Raw genomic sequence first — 16,329 nt, 5'->3', positions numbered from 1 at the left:
CCAGATGAAATGCTTCAAAAACTGTTAACATCATTGGTTTGAGTTTTTGGTTTTGTAAGTATGTAACAATTTTCACAATAAATGAGAAGGCACACATTTTTTTTTTTTTTACTGGGGTTTTGGAATTTCTTTGACTTTTTGTTTTTCTTAAGCTCCCCTTTAACAAAAATGACCTGCTCTTGCCTGTTTAAGGCACTGCATCTGACTCTGGGCTCCTCCTCATGATGGGTATCTTTAGTGACTCTTATCCCTTAGAAACCAGACTGAACATAGAGCTCGTCATGCTCGGAGCTGCAACTGCACTCACTGATTATATTTCTGTTTCTTACCCATTGAGAAATGCATGCTGTTCTGTTGTTGAAGTTTTGTTTTGTCTACCATTACTGGGTATTTGAAGATGGGTAGGAGGAGACAAAGTATGGATTTATGTATCTTTCCAACATTTTTTCTGATCAGAAAATGTCTTCAGAGTTCACATCAAGACTGACTTACTCAGGCTCTCAAATTTTAGTCCTCTACCAGATTTTGTTATATAAATACAAATTTATCCTTCAAGACTGGGCACATTTAAATTTCAGTCAGATGTTTGAGGTAGGAAGAAAGGTTTATGGAAAGCATTATTTCTTTATTTTCTTAAGATTATTAATTTTGAGAGAGAGCTTGTGTGTGTGAGTTGACGGGAGGGGCAGAGAGAGGAAGAGAGAGAATCCCAAGCAGGCTTGGTGCTATCAGTGTAGAGCCCAGTGCAGGGCTCAATCCCATGAACCCTGAGATCATGATCAGAACCCAAATCAAGAGTCAGACACTTAACCAAGTGAGCCACCCAGGCGCCTCTCATTACTTCTTTAGAGCAAAAAGCCTCATGTTTGGAATTTCCTATTACTCTTGGATAACTGCATAGTTGTGGATTGGTTGGTAGCTGTGCTTTTTAAAATTAGTAGGGAGAAAATGGAAGCATTACAAAAAGTTGGATTTTTAAAACTTTCATAGTTAAAAGTGTTGAAGGGCAAGGGCAAAAGGGAGAGATGTGTCCACCACTATTTAGGTGTTTTTAGATATATACTGTAATTCTTTCTTGGCAGTAATCTTGTTACTATTCTAACATTTGGGTAAAAAAGGAAACTGGCCCAAGGCTCTTACAACTAGCCTTTGTGTGGTTTTTGTTTTTTTACTATACTACACTGATTTGGTGTTCTGCTATTTAATTTAATTTACATCAGTACGGGGTTTTTTTCTTTCATTTTTTGGAGGAAGGTACTAGCCATATATATATTTTTTCCATGGTAAGTGGAAGAGGAATATCTTCTGAAACCTTTTTATTGGTGATTCTAACAAAGTGAAAGTAATAATACTTTTTGGTTTTATCTAAGTAATCATACGTCAGAACTGGCTGATTATAGGAATGTACAAATACTGCTAAAAGGTCAAAACTGTGGCTTGAAAAGGAGAGTGTATGATAGGAAATGCAGTCTTTGTAGAGCTAAAGAATGGAAAGAAATGTGACTGACTGTGATCCATGATGATTTAAGGTAATTGGTAGATCTTTTAGCCCTCTTATACAAATAGAGGGACCAGTCTAGCTATTGTTTTATGTAGACCTTAAAAGTGTTTTATTAAACGTAACCTGAGGATCTTTTAGATATTACACAGTATACCCTGCTTTGTTTCTAATTATGAACTCTTCATTTGAGACTCTGTATACTGTATATGCTTTCACTAAATTTTGGAAACTTCTAAAATTTTTATTTTAAGGCTTTGGAAAATCATTCATACTCTGATTCCCCTATGCTTTTTATTCAATCAGTTATAGTCTTATAATTATGTGTTTTCTGTACTTACTGACGTTGCTTTATTTGTTTATAAAAGTAGTACATGATTGCTATGGAAAATAAAAACATTGTGGAAATATTTTTTTCTTTTTGGACCTTTTTTTTTTAAAGTTTATTTTGAGAGAGAGCATGCACACATGCAAAAAGGGGAAGGGCAGAGAGAGAATTCCAAGCAGGCTTTGAGCTGTCAGTGCAGAATCTGATGTTGGGCTCAATCTTCCAAATTGTGAGATCATGACTTAAGCTGAAATCCACAGTTGGCTGCTTAACTGGTTGAGCCTCCCATGCACCCCTCTTTTTGGAAATTTTAAGGTAGAAGGTGGAAGTCTGTAATCTTTCAGGATAAAACTTGTTGTCATGTGTGTTTTTTAATATTACAATCATATTGCCTATACAGTTTTTTAATCCTGCTTAAGTTTTAGTTACTTTTTTTTTTTTTTTTTTTTTTTTACTTTTTTCTTATAGGATGAACATACTTGCTAAGTATTTAGGTCAGGAATTATATCCTGTTTAATTATCTATTAATATAGATAAAAGTAACCCCATATGAGGATGGAAGAGCTAGGGATCTCCGATTCACTGCTTAGAACCAAGAGCTGGCAGGCGCCTGGGTGGCTCAGTTGGTTAAGCATCCAACTCTTGATTTAGGCTCAGGTCATGATTCCAGGGTCGTGGGATCAAGCCCTGCATCAAGGTTGCTTAAGATTCTCTCTCTACCTCTGCCCCTCTTCCCTGCTTGCCTGTGTGTGCTCTTTCTCTCTTAAACAAAAACAAAACAAAACAAAACCAAGAGCTGGAGTACAGCTTCTTTTTTTTAAAAGGGGAATTTAAAAAGACAGTGTTGCTCTCTGTTACTCCACGGTTTGGCTTAATTGAGGCTGTACAGTTACCGAAATGTGAAGAGGTTACAGGGAATTAGGAGGACAGGAACACCCATCTGACCAGCATTTAAACTGGTCTGAAACGCTGAACTGTACAATCTCAGGGTCTGGGTTTGTGATATCCCTAGTGTTTCCTTTAAATCCAATATGAGATTTGGGTCAGTGTTGGGGCCAGGGAGATTTGTGAAGGCACTTGCAAGAATTCCAGCCATGGAATACAGAGAGAAAAATTTTACTGAAGATAAGCCTGAAAACCAAAATTCCAAAATACATGGTGAATGCAAAAATCTATGAAAGCTAGCCAATAAAATCAATAATTAGGAAATCAGTTTATGTCAGATTAAAGAAAGAACAACCTATTGAAGAGTTTAATTTAAAAATCAGTATGTTTAGGGGCACCTGGATGGCTCAGTTGGTTAAGCGTTTGACTCTTACTCGGCTCAAGTTATATATGATCTCAGGATTGTGCATTCGAACCTCTTGTCAGGCTCTGCTTTGGGCATGGAACCTACTTAAGATTCTCTCTTCCTCTACTGCTCATGCTCTCTCTCTAAAAAAATAATAAAATAAGATCAGTATGTTTATAATTGTCAATGGTATAAAGGAAGTTGTAAAACAAGGGAAGATGTGTAAACCAAGAATCAGAAGTCCTAGAAATGCTAAACATATTTCGTTGCTTCTAAAACACACGTTGTTTAACATTTAATATTTCTGAAACACGGAGTATATCTTACAATCTATGGCATGTCAGTGTTTAATTTATAGTGCTTTTTCTTTTTTACTGATAATGGTGTGTCTTGTCAGCATTGTTTTAGATTAGGTGAAATAAAGAAATTTGTGGAGGAGTGGGAGGAGGAAATAGGGGCAGTCTTTAGGCTAGACCTAGGAAAAGAGTGAGTGAATAGTAATGTACAGAGGAATTTGCCCACAATATAGCAGAGAGATCATGAACGAACAGTCAGGAGACTTGAAAGAGAGCCACCAAGACAGGAATTTTATAAAAAGAATAAACTAAATGGTAGGAGTAGTATTTGTTGAGATAATGGATGAGAATTTTCTTCTGTTGAAGAAATATAGTCCACAGATGAAAATTTTACTTCAGGTATTAAGAAAAACAAAAATAAATTCACCCCTGATTTAAACAAAAATTATGGAGAAGAATAATCTTAAATTTTAACAGAAAGACATTACTTACATAGAAATTGCGGAACTACAAACACATCTGTGTCATCAGCCACACAGATGCTGGATGGGTAGTGTAGTAATATCTTCATAGTCCTGAGAGAAAATAACCAGCAGTCAGGAATTCTATGCGCAATTAAACTTCTACTCAAAACTTAGGATGTAATGAAGACATTTTACATATTCAAGGCCTGAGAGTTTGCTATTCAAAGACCTCCTTAAACCAAGCTTTGCACAGTGGCAGTATCCTAGCCAATGAGGTTTATCCGAGGCGCGATTATTGCTAATCAAAGACCTCCCTAAACCAACTACTGAAGGGTTAAGTAGAAAAATGGAAATGAGTGGTCAATGAGGAAATAATAGTGATCACAGAAGTGGATAAAAAATTAACAGTGTAGAGGCACCTAGGTGGCTCAGTTGGTTGAGTGTCTGACTCTTGATTTCATCTCCGGTCCTGATTTCTCAGGGTCATGGGATTGAGTCCTGTGTCGGGCTCTGCACTGAGTGTGAAGCCTGCCTAAGTTTCTCCCTCCCTCTTTCTCTCTCTCTCTCTCTGTCTTTTTCTTTCTCTCTCTTTACTCCTCTCCCTTGTCTCTCTCTCGAAAATAAAAAAAATAAACAGTTCAACTGACAATAAAATACTTGTAACTTTAAGAGTTGTAGGAAATTTCATAAAGCAGAGAAATGTATAGTGAACTTTAATGTAACCACCTCCTCGCTTCAACACTTATCAGTGTTCTGTCATTCTTCTTTCCTCTATTTCTGCCTTTTAAAATTTTATTCTTTCAGAGTATTTTAAAGTAGAATTTCAGAATTGTATAATTTTAACACAGAATACTGATGGAATGATTTCTCTGTGTGTGGTTTGGGAGTCAGTCTCTGGTATCTTTTCATGGGGGTCTGTGAGGTCAAAGACATTTTCATAATAATCCTAATATGTCATTTGCCCTTTTTACTCTCATTTCACATGTAGTGTGCAGTTGAGTTTCCTGAGGCTATACCCAATGGGTGGTAACAACAGATTGAACATAGAAGCTTATATGAGGTCTAGTTGTTTTCTAATACGCTAGATATTAAAGAGATTTGGAAAAGATTCATATTCTTCCCAATTATTTGAAAATATATTTACATCAAAATGTTGATGTTAACGTTTAATGAGTTTTGTTATTTTAAAGTTACTACAGTTTAAAATTTTTCCCCATTTTGATTCCTAATATGGTAAATACTGGTAGATTATACTTATGTAAACAAAGGCCCTTTGATACCTCAAATTTTTAAAATTTTCTTTTTTAAAAAAATTTTTTTAAACATTTTATTTATTTCTGAGAGAGAGAGACAGTGTGAGCAGGGGAGGGTCAGAGAGAGAGGGAGACAGAGCATCCGAAACAGTCTCCAGGCTCTGAGCTGGCTGTCAGCACATGGGGCTGTCTGACACGGGGCTTGAACCCATGAACCGTGAGATCATGACCTGACCTGAAGTTGGACGCTTAACCGACTGAGCCACCTAGGCGCACCCCCCAAAAACTTTTATTTTTTCTTAATTTTCTAAATTTTAATTTTTCTAAAATTTATTTATATTTTTAAATTTGCATCAAGTTATAGTATACAGCACAGCAGTGGTTTCAGGAGTAGATTCCTTAATACCCTTTACCCATTTAGTGCATCCTCCCCCAACCCTCCAGCAACCCTCAGTTTGTTCTCTTTAAAGAGTATCTTATGTTTTGTCCCTCTCCCTGTCTTATGTTGTTTTTGCTTCCCTTCCCTTATGTTCATCTGTTTTGTGTCTTAAATTTGTCATGAGTAAAGTCATATGATATTTGTCTTCTCAGACTAATTTTGCCTAGCATGATACCCTCTGTTTCTGTCCACGTAGTTAGTAGCAAATGGCAAGATTTCATTCTTTTTGATTGCCAAGTAATAATCCGGTGTGTGTGTGTGGGGGGGTACACACATGCTTTCCATGCTTTGGCTATTGTCGATAGTGCTGCTGTAAACATTGAGGTGCATGTGCCCCTTCGAAACAGCACATCTGTATTCCTTGAATAAATACCTAGTAGTGCAATTGCTGGGTTATAGGGTAGTTCTATTTTTAATTTTTTGAGGAACCTCTATACTGTTTGCCAGAGTGGCTGCACGAATTTGCATTCCCATTTTTTTGTAAAGACATTATTTACATACTTTTTAAAAATTCATCCTTTTTAGGGCATAATTCTGCACATTTTGACAACCACATGCGCTTAACATGTAATCTCAGCCATACTCAAGATACAGTATCATTTCATCACTCCTACCAATTCCTATGTACCACTTCATAGTCAGCTATTCTCCCTCACCCCATCCTCTGCAAAATCAATATAACTCACACAAACAAAAGCTCCTTGATGTCCTCAGTAATTTTGACCTGAGCCGAAGTTGGACGCTTAACTGAGCCACCCAGGCGCTCCTAGTAATCTTTTAATTTTACCTAATATCCTCACAATATTTAACTTTCCCCAGTTGGCTAAAAAAATGTCTTTTTTAATAATTAAAAGAGATTAAGAGGTACAAACTTCCAGTTATAAAATAAATAAGCCACGGAAATGAAAGTACAGCATAGGGAGTGTAAAATAGTCAATAATATTGTAATAACGTATAGTGACAGATGGTGACTAACGTGAATTGTGGTGAGCATTGAGTAAGGTATGGAATTGTCAAATCAATATGTTGTACACTTGAAACTCCTATGACACTGTATGTCAATTGTATTTCAATAATAAATTTTAAAAAATTTAAAGGCTTTTTAAGGATTAATTTGTTCAAATTAGGATTCAGAGACTATTATATTTTATTGATTGATGTACCTCTGACTTTCTGCTTCTCAGCTAATAGTTTTAACAGCTTTTCATTGTCATTTGGATTCACTATTTCATTAAGGTTTGTACAGTGACGATTTTTCTAATTTTCTGAGTCTTTTTGTGTTCCAGCTTTGATTCTTCCATAAAAAACTTTCCCTTATTAGCTGTTTGGTTACCAAAAGTAAGGTTTGTACAAGAAAGGCAAGATACGGGCATTTGCTTTCAAATGTTCCTCTCTGTAAAGAGAGCTTTCCTACTATTCTTACTTTCTAATCTTAGACTCTAATGAACTTTTGTGTGCTGCTTAATTTAAAAAAAAAAGGATAAACTATTAAATTCATTCCTTTTATTTATCTGTTTTTGAATGAATTGGTGTCCTAGTCCTATCAGATTCTCTTTATTTTTTTGGGATATCTTCATGAACTCATGTTTTATCAATTATGTTTTAATATATAGCATTCATTTTTGGTAGTTAATGTTGATATTGTTGAAAAAGAAATGGAATGCTAAATATGAAAATAAAGGAATCCAGGTGTGGGTAAAGGTTCTTGTCATTTTTAGGAGGATGATCTTTACAGAGAATAGTTTTAGTCTTTTTGTAGAAATTTATAATTTTGATATAAGAAACAAGAGGAAAAAAATGCAATTTTTAACTTCTAAATTGGGGCAGGAGATAGAAAATTATCAATCCAGTAGAAAATTATCTGCCTGACAGAAAATTGGAAAAGAGAAGAAACATAGCAAAGCAAAAGAGTCCTAGATACAGAAATTCGGGACTCTGAAAAGGAAACAGAAAAAAATAGTAGTAATTTCACAGCCAGTAGAGCTGATAAATTATTTGCTAGTAATCTGCTATGTAATATTCCAGTCTGTTTTTCTGTGCATATTATATATTCTTAAGTGTCTTGATAAAATTGAGGTCATGTACACAACAGCTTTGTAACTTTTTCAAACAATGTATTAACGTGCATTTTCCCATAGTAGTTTTCTACATGATTATTTGGTTTCATCACTAAGTATGTTTGTATGGATGTTCCATAATTTAATCTTTTATCAAGTGTTTAGGTTATTTCTTATTTTTTCCTATTATATAGAAATCTTTGCTCACATTTCTATTGCATAAGTAGTAAAAGTGGAATTGTTGGGTTAAAGAATGTTAATTATTTAAGGCTTTTCTATGTGTTGCAAAAATGCTCTTGCACCGGCATTATACTTTTGCATGCTTCATTCATACTTGGATATCATTTTATCAAATGAGCAAAGTTTTGGAGGGCATAAATAGAATCTAATGCATTCATTTATTAGGGAACTTGAATGTATTTGCTTCTTTATTGGCAAATTGTGTTTGGTCAGTTGCCTTCCATGGTTTTTTTTGCATATTTCTCCCACATTAATTTGTAAAATATTTTCATATATGTATATTTTAAAGACATCTTTATATGTTAGGGACATTAATCTTTTGTTACATGCTACAAATATTTTCTCCGTTTGCCTTTAAGTTTGGCCATGGTGAGTTTTTGGTATATGTAAGTTTTTACTAGACACTTTTTTGAGCAAAATAGTTTAGAAACTTTGGAACATAGCTTTTGAGTTTAATTTATATTCATTTACAAGTCATCTAATGTAATTCAAGAGTTTCTGCAAGTCATTGGGAATTTCAGATTATAATTCTTATCTGGAGCACAATGTATACTTTTTTCAGAGGAAAAGCATTTTAGATTCTATGGAAATATAATGTTCACACATCCATGAATAATTCTTTGAGGATGATACAGCAGTCTCAGGTAACTGTCTAACATTGGTAAATATAATAGCAGTATTATTCTTATGTAGCTATGCAGTTTAAATCTTGGAATCTTAGGTCAACTAATTCAACTCATGAGATGCATCTTTAACATGGTGCTCAGTGTCTGTTTCTAAATATTTTTCCCTTTATTTTTTTTTAAGTAGTATATTCAATTTGTCATTAACCAAATTTATTCCATAATGTCGTCAGTAGTAATAAAGCAAGTTAGGTTCTGGATAGACAGAACACAATGGAAAGCACCTAGTGTGTGATTTTCATTAGTATGCTTTCATTGATACATTGATCTATAGTGCTGTATTACTTTTAATCTAAGAGAATAACTTTATTAAAGCCAGTCTCTAAAATACTGGATCATTTTAGTGGTTCTTGGGATAGTTTTTGTATCCAGTTTTATTTTATGAGGGTACTTGACATGACGCTTTTCATAAATCTCATAAATTCTCCTCTGATGAGTAGTAAAAACATCTTCACCGTAACCTGGGTGAGAGTAATCTATCATCATTCATTCAGTCAACAGATGTTTGAGGGTATGCTAAAGTATTCCAGGTAATTTTTTTTAAGTTCCTTGCTATAGTAAGAGACAAAGTCGTTACTCTCATGAATTTGTGTTTTAGTGGCTGAAGACAAGTAGCAAACAGTAATTTTAGGTAATTAGTGTTATGAAGAAAATAAAACATAGGATTATGGAATAGTAGGAAACATGAAAAAACCTCATGGAGGTTGGTGGTTATTTTAGGTAGGATATTTAGGAAATACCTCTTTATAAGGAAATAGAATTGTAGTACAGATCTAAACATTAGGAAAGGAGCCTGTCATACTGAGATCTATAGGAATGAGCGTTTCTGGATGGGGGAATGAACTGGGGTGGTTGGAGCTTAGTGAATGAGAGGTGTTAGAAGATGAGACTGGAAGAAAGCAGGGGCCAGATGATATAAGCCATGGGAAGCTATTTGGATTTTTATTTATTTTTTAATAGGAAAACCTAGGAAGGTTTGGAGTATGGAAATGACCTCATTTTATTATGTTTTAAAAAGATCACTCTGGGAGATCTCTGTGGTGGATGGTGATGGGGATGGGAATGGCAAGAGTAAGCACAAGACTAGCGCCGCAGTATAGGCAAAAGAGGATACTGAATTTGGCTAGGCTGGTAATAAGAAGTCTGGGGAAGGGTGGCGTAAATGGAGAATTAGGACTTCTGTTTTGGCTCTGTTAATTATGAAATGCGTATTAGATAGCCAAATGGATGGTTTAAGTAAACAGTGGATGGGCTAGAGATAAGACTTTGGGAGTCATTAATGTAGATAGAGTGACCAGAGGAATCTTTTGGATCATTGCTTCTCAATATTTGGGTGCATGGTGGGCTCTCACAGGGAACTTTTAAAAAATGCCAACAACTCTTGTTCACCTTCCTCCCAGTTCTAATTTAATTGCCATGAATGAGGTTTAGGAAAGATCTATTTTATTTTATTTTAAAAATTCTTTTAATGTTTTATTTATTTCTGAGAGAGAGAGAGACAGTGTGAGCAGGGGAGGGTCAGAGAGAGAGGGAGACACAGAATCTGAAACAGGCTCCAGGCTCTGAGCTGGCAGTCAGCATAGAGCCTGACGCGGGGCTTGAACTCACGAACCGTAAGATCATGACCTGAGCTGAAGTCGGACGCTTAACCGACTGAGCCAACTAGGCACCCCTATTTTGTTTTGTTTTAAAGTTTATCTATCTTGAGAGAGAGAGAAAGTGTATGAGCAGGGTAGAAACAGGGAGAGGGAGACAGAGAATCCCAATCAGGCTCTGTGTGAGGCTCAAATTCATGAACTATGAAACCATGACCTGAGCTAAAATCAAGAGTTGGATGCTTAACCAACTGAACCACCCAGGCGCCCCAGGAAAGATGTATTTTAAAAGTCCTCAAGTGATGTTGAAGTGCACTTGTTTTGAAAATTAATAGAGAATATAGCTAGAGAAGAGATTGGAAAGTAGTGTCACTTGGAGCCTCAAATTATTTTTTTAGATTTTTCAATTGTAATGTCTAGCACAGAATCATAGGTAACCAGGCATATGAGAAGATGCGACAGCATGAGTGAGACCCGTCAGACAACAGAAATAAGACTTACTTGAACTCTAGATATTAGAATTATCAAACATAGACTAACATGGGCTGTTTACTATGGTCTAGGAGATAAAAGCCAAACTTGAGCGCTTTTTTTAAGTTAGGTTTTTAAAAAATATTTTTAATGTTTATTTTTGAGAGAGAGGGAGGGAGAGACAGAACTTGAAGCAGGCACAGACCCCAACATGGGGCATGAACTCTCAGACCGCAAGATTGTGACCTGAGCTGAAGTCCGATGCTTAACCCACTGAGCTACCTAGGCTACCCCCAAGCTTGAGCACTTTTTTAACACAGAGACTACTACAAAAATGACATAGCATATTTGTAAAATAACCAAATAGAAATTTCAGTAACTGAAACTTAAAACAGCCAAAATTGAGAGAGAAATCCTTGGAACTGAATCCTATGCATTTCAGCATTCAGGAAGTGAGAATTAGAGGAGGTGCCAGCAAAGGAAAAAGAAGTAACTTCCAAGAGAGAATAATATCCAGGAAGTCAAGTGAATAAAGTGCTTAAGAATGGGAGAGAGTGTTCTTTTCAGAAATTGTGCAAGGTATGTAAGCTAATAGAGAAATGGGATTCTGGTTGTTGGTGACAAGTTTTAATGGAGTGCTGGTGAGGAAGGGCTGAATAGAATGACTTAAAAGGAGATTTAAGGGAAGAGAAAGTAGTGATAGTAATTACAGACTAATATTTTAAGGGCTTTTTGTTTTTTTCCTGTTAAGAGGAATTTTGAAATAGGAGATGGTAGGGGCGCCTGGGTGGCTTAGTCGGTTAAGCGTCCGACTTTCGCTTAGGTCATGATCTCGTGGTTCGTGGGTTTGAGCCCCGCGTCGGGCTCTGNAAAAAAGTCCATATATCATCAAAACACCGTAAAGCAGCAAGGTAAGACCGTTTATATATTATTTACAAATGGAATGCTTGCTAAAGATGACATATGCCTAGGGGCGCCTGGGTGGCTTAGTCGGTTGAGCATCCGACTTTCGCTTAGGTCATGATCTCACGGTTCGTAGGTTCGAGCCCCGCGTCGGGCTCTGTGCTGACTGCCAGCTCAGAGCCTGGAGCCTGTTTCAGAGTCTGTGTCTCCCTTTCTCTCTGACCCTCCCCTGCTCACGCTGTCTCTCTCTCTCCTAGAAATAAATAAAACATTAAAAAAAAAGAAATAGGAGATGGTAGCTGGAGATGGACTTGAGGTCGAGGTAGGGTTTTTCTTGTGAATGTCTCAATAAAGAGTGAGAAATTGATGCAGAAAAAAAGGTATAATAGAGGAAAATTTTTAAGAGGGCAAGCAAGATGAAATACAGGACACAGGTGTAGGGGTTGGCCACTGATAAAAGTAAGGATAATCACATGTTTTGACAGGAAAGGCCTAAGATGGAGCTTTGCAGATGTAGATATGTGGTGGGAGGATAAGGTAATTCTTGTCATACTGCTGGTAATTTCCTTTTGTAATAAGACACAAGCTGAGATGGGTGAGGAGGTCAGGTGATAGAAATTTAAGAAGGAAGAAGATATAAAATGGTCATCTCAGAGAATTGGGAAATAAAATTACTTCCCAATTGCAGGGGTCACTGGGTGCCTACTTGAGTAATTAGCACAATTGTGGTTTTGTTTTGTTTTTTTTCAGTACCTTTGGCAGCTTGGATGCTGGTGCACAATTAACTTTTTTCTGTTTCCTTGTAGAAAGTTCTGAGTCCTTTTGGTTTTATCTTTGAAATATTTTTGTGATCTGTTCTTCCTCTCCATTCTCATATTGTTAGTCTGGCCTTTACTGTTCTAGGCTCTTGTTTATGACATTTAATCTTTTTCTACGCTTCAGTCTTTCCCCAATGCATTTAAAATTCTTTTAAAAAATGTATTTAGTTATTGAATAAACAATACCTGCACAAGGCACAAATTCAGAAAGTATGAAAGGATAATTATTAAAAAGTTAGCTTTCTTCCCTCCATATCTTAACCACCCAGTTCCCTACCCTAGAGATAGCCATCATTATCAGGTTTTTTTTTATTATTATTATGGAAGTATAGATGGCAGTATATTTTTAATGGGTGAAATATTTCTAGTGGATGGATACATGTACAAACATTAATATACCTTTCCTATAGGTTCTCTACCTTAGAATTGTATCATGCTATACCCCCATTCTTCTGCATTTAAAATTTTTATGTTGGATATCTTAATATTACAAGTGTAAAGTTCTCTCATTCTCAGCATTGGCAATAACAGTATTCTGTTGAGCAAATATCTTGTCATTTATAAAATAAGATTGTTATTGATGGGTATTTATTTTCAGTCATATTTCAGCTAATACTGTGGTGAATATCCTTATATATATATGTACTCCTCTTTCCCTTAGAGAAGTATATATATCTGAAAGATATATATCTAGAAGCAAAATTCCTAAATTAGAGGTTACAGTAAATGTATTTTATTTTATTTTTTGAGAGAGTATATGCGAGTCGGAGAGGGGCAGAGGTAGAGAATCTTAACCAGGCCCCATGTCCAGCATGGAGTCTGGGCTCCATCTCATCACCTTGTAATTGTGACCTGAGCCAAAATCAAGAATCAGATGCTTAACCAACTGAGCTACCCAGGCGTCCTTATAATATATGCATTTTAAATTTTGGAAGATACTGGAAGTTGTTCCAGTATTTTCTCTGCATAAGTTCTCTTCCCTCAAGACAGGTCATGCTGGGGGGCACCTGGGTGGCTCAGTCTGTTGGATGTCCAACTTCGTCTCAGGCCATGATCTCACAGTTCGTGGGTTCAAGCCCCACATTGGGCTCTGTGCTGATGGCTCAGAGCCTAGAGCCTGCTGCAGAGTCTGTGTCTCCCTCTGTCTCTGCCTTTCCCCTGCCTGCATGCTTGCTCGCTCTCTCGCTCTCTCTCAAAAATAAACAAATATTAAAAAATAAAAATAAGAAAATAAAAGACAGGTCTTGCTCTTGCTTTCTTTAAAATTTTCATTGGCTTTTCGGTTGTCTTTATTTCAGCTGTATTAAGGTATAATTGATATGTAAAATTGTATTCCATTACCTTTAAATTGAGGTCTGTTGAGTCTACTGATAATTACAGAATTCCTGCTTTGCCAGATGCTGGGGATACAAAGATGCACTAAAGTTTTCACAGTCTAACAGGTTAAACCAAGGTATCTCAATAGCGATAGCATTGATATTTTGGGCCTGCTGATGGTTTGTTGTGGGGGATATCCTGTGCCTTTTAGGATATTTAACAGCATCCTTCACTTCTACCCACTAGATGCCAGTAGCACTCCCTACCTTACAATCATGACAATAAAAAATGGCTTCAGACATTGTCAAATGTCCTTGCGAGGGCAGGACTCCTCTTCTTCCCTTTGAGAATCATTGGGTGAGCAGACATATAGAAGATTGTAATATAAAGTGGCAAATGATGTACTAATATTGAACTGATAGTACTTAAGGAGCAGAGAGTAGTGACCTTCTAGTTGACATCTTTAAAGACTTAGCTTAGATGCTACCTTGTCCCATAGCCTTTTTGGCCTCCTGCCTCCTTTAAATTACTGCTTGTTTTAATAGCACCCATTTCCCTTGCTCTGTATTATAGGTAATGTGTTTGTCTCCTATTGGAATTCAGCAGCTGTTTCTTTACTCATTTTTACCTCTTCTTTTCTCCTCCTCCCTTCTCCTCTTCCTCCTCCTCCTCCTTCAATGAACAAATACCAGTAATGGATATAGAATAAACATAGATTTGTCTGGTTAATATATAAGGTATATTTTGCCTTCTTGCTTCTGAAACAATTACCTTTGTTCAGATGTGTGGGAGCTATGGTACCTGTTTATTTCATACCACTGAGTTGTGTAAATGTGCTAAATTTTTAGCTTTTTAAAGACTCTTGACATTTAGAATTATGTTTCAGAAATTAACCTATAAACCTGTGGAGAAAAAAGCCAAGAGAAGCAAAATGAATTTTAGATTTAGTCTTGCCTGAGTGTGATGAAATTTAGAAGAATTAAATGTCTTCATCTGAAGTCTGTTTTTTAACTCTCTAGGTTTTATGTATTCTAGAATAACATGAAATATTTTAAAAATGTAACTTTATCTTTGAGCAATGCATACTGATGAAATGGATAAAATGTCATATCTTGGATTTGTTTCAAAATAATATGGAAACACTATGGATATAGAAAAACAGAGTTGTCCTAGAGTTGATTATTGAAGCTGTATGATGGGGTACATTGGGGTTTATTATATTGTTCTAATTTTGTATATATTTGAGATTAAAGCTTTTGGAAATGTAGGTCTTGTTCTCTCCTGTTTTTTATTAAGGGACAGTTTGGATTGCTAAGTTTTTAAAAAAGAAATTTAATCTATAAAATTGGACTTTAATTTTGGTGTCTAAAATACCCTGTGGTGTTTGAGTTAGTGAGATTTGTTCATAGTAGCAGTTTGTATGGGGTTGTATCATAAGTGTCAAGAGGTTGTATGGTTCTGTGAAAGCCAGGAAGATGGATTTTGACTGTTGAGACCATTTCCCTGCTTTATCACCTTTAACATGAAGATAATTGATTAAATGTAAAGAATAGCTAGTTATACTAAACTACAATGACGTATTCTTGATTTTTCTTACACGTTAAAGGGAAAAACTAGATATATTTTTTATAAATCGTCTTGGTGTTTAAATTCTGGCAAAGGGATAGTAACTAAGGCTCAAAAGTTTGAGAGAAGAGAGGAGTTGAACAAGTTTCTTAGAGTGCACCCATATTTAGTCAAGTCAGTCAAATAGCCCTTAATTTTGATTTGTGGTTTTTAAGAGAAGGATGCATATTTTCGTATTTCTGAGAAGCTTACAGAGTTGTTGGGGGTATTTAAATCAGAGACATGGAACAGTAATCAACTATATAAAACTATGTACAATTGACCGTATAAATCAATGTAATGTTATAATTGTAGGTTAAAGATAATTGTGTAGAAGTTCAAAGAGGGAGGACTCCAGTTGTCTGGGAAGACTTTATAGAGAACGGAGACCTTCTAGAACTTCCATGGATGAAACTAAATTTGTATACGTAGAGAATTGAAAGGAAGATGTGTACTAACAAGGCAAAAAGCATTAAAAAGAGAATAGAGGCAGCCTTTCCAGGAGACAGTTTAATAGCCTGGCATTTCCCAAAAAATGGCTTGTGAGATATTATTAGATATTATTAAATAAGTTATAGAAATTCTCTTTAACATGTAAGGTTTCTGAGAAATCCTGTGGAATATAAGCCTCTTGATTAAGGAAAGGAAGCAGCATTCTATTTCTTTTTTAGATTATATATCTCTAACAATTAGTATTTTGTTGGGTTAATTATAAGAAACACTTTGGAAAATACTGTAATAGCTGAAGGGAAGGCTGGGGTGTTGTTTCAGGACTGGTGGCTGATAGGATACATTTATATAAGACTGGAGGACACTGACTATACTACTAGTGAGGATTTTAATAGTTTTAACTTAAGGAGCCCTTCAAAGTTTTTGAACAGATGAATACCATGAAATAATCAGTTCTTGGAAGGTTTTCTTCAAGAATAGATTGGAATGGGGGTGCCTGGGTGGCTTAGTCGGTTAAGCGTCCAACTTTCGCTTAGGTCATGATTTCGCGGTTCGTGGGTTCGAGCCCTGCGTCGGGCTCTGTGCTGACTGCCAGCTTAGAGCCTGGAGCCTGTTTCAGAG

The 16,329-nt window shown here is 36.0% G+C and overlaps 1 protein-coding gene and 1 pseudogene across 1 annotated transcript in view; both read left to right on the top strand.

Annotated features, from left to right (window-relative positions):
* SP3 (Sp3 transcription factor) overlaps positions 1-16,329 on the top strand; it is a 58,644-nt gene that overhangs the window by 15,059 nt on the left and 27,256 nt on the right. The gene's annotated exons all lie outside the window — the stretch shown is intronic.
* On the top strand, positions 4,119-4,270 carry LOC120236434 (annotated as a pseudogene).

The sequence above is a fragment of the Hyaena hyaena genome, unplaced genomic scaffold, assembly GCF_003009895.1.
Source record: "Hyaena hyaena isolate Hyena2069 unplaced genomic scaffold, ASM300989v1 scaffold_154, whole genome shotgun sequence".
Classification (NCBI taxonomy): domain Eukaryota; kingdom Metazoa; phylum Chordata; class Mammalia; order Carnivora; family Hyaenidae; genus Hyaena; species Hyaena hyaena.
Note: the sequence above shows the minus strand (reverse complement) of the source record. Positions and strands in the feature narration are given on the sequence as shown.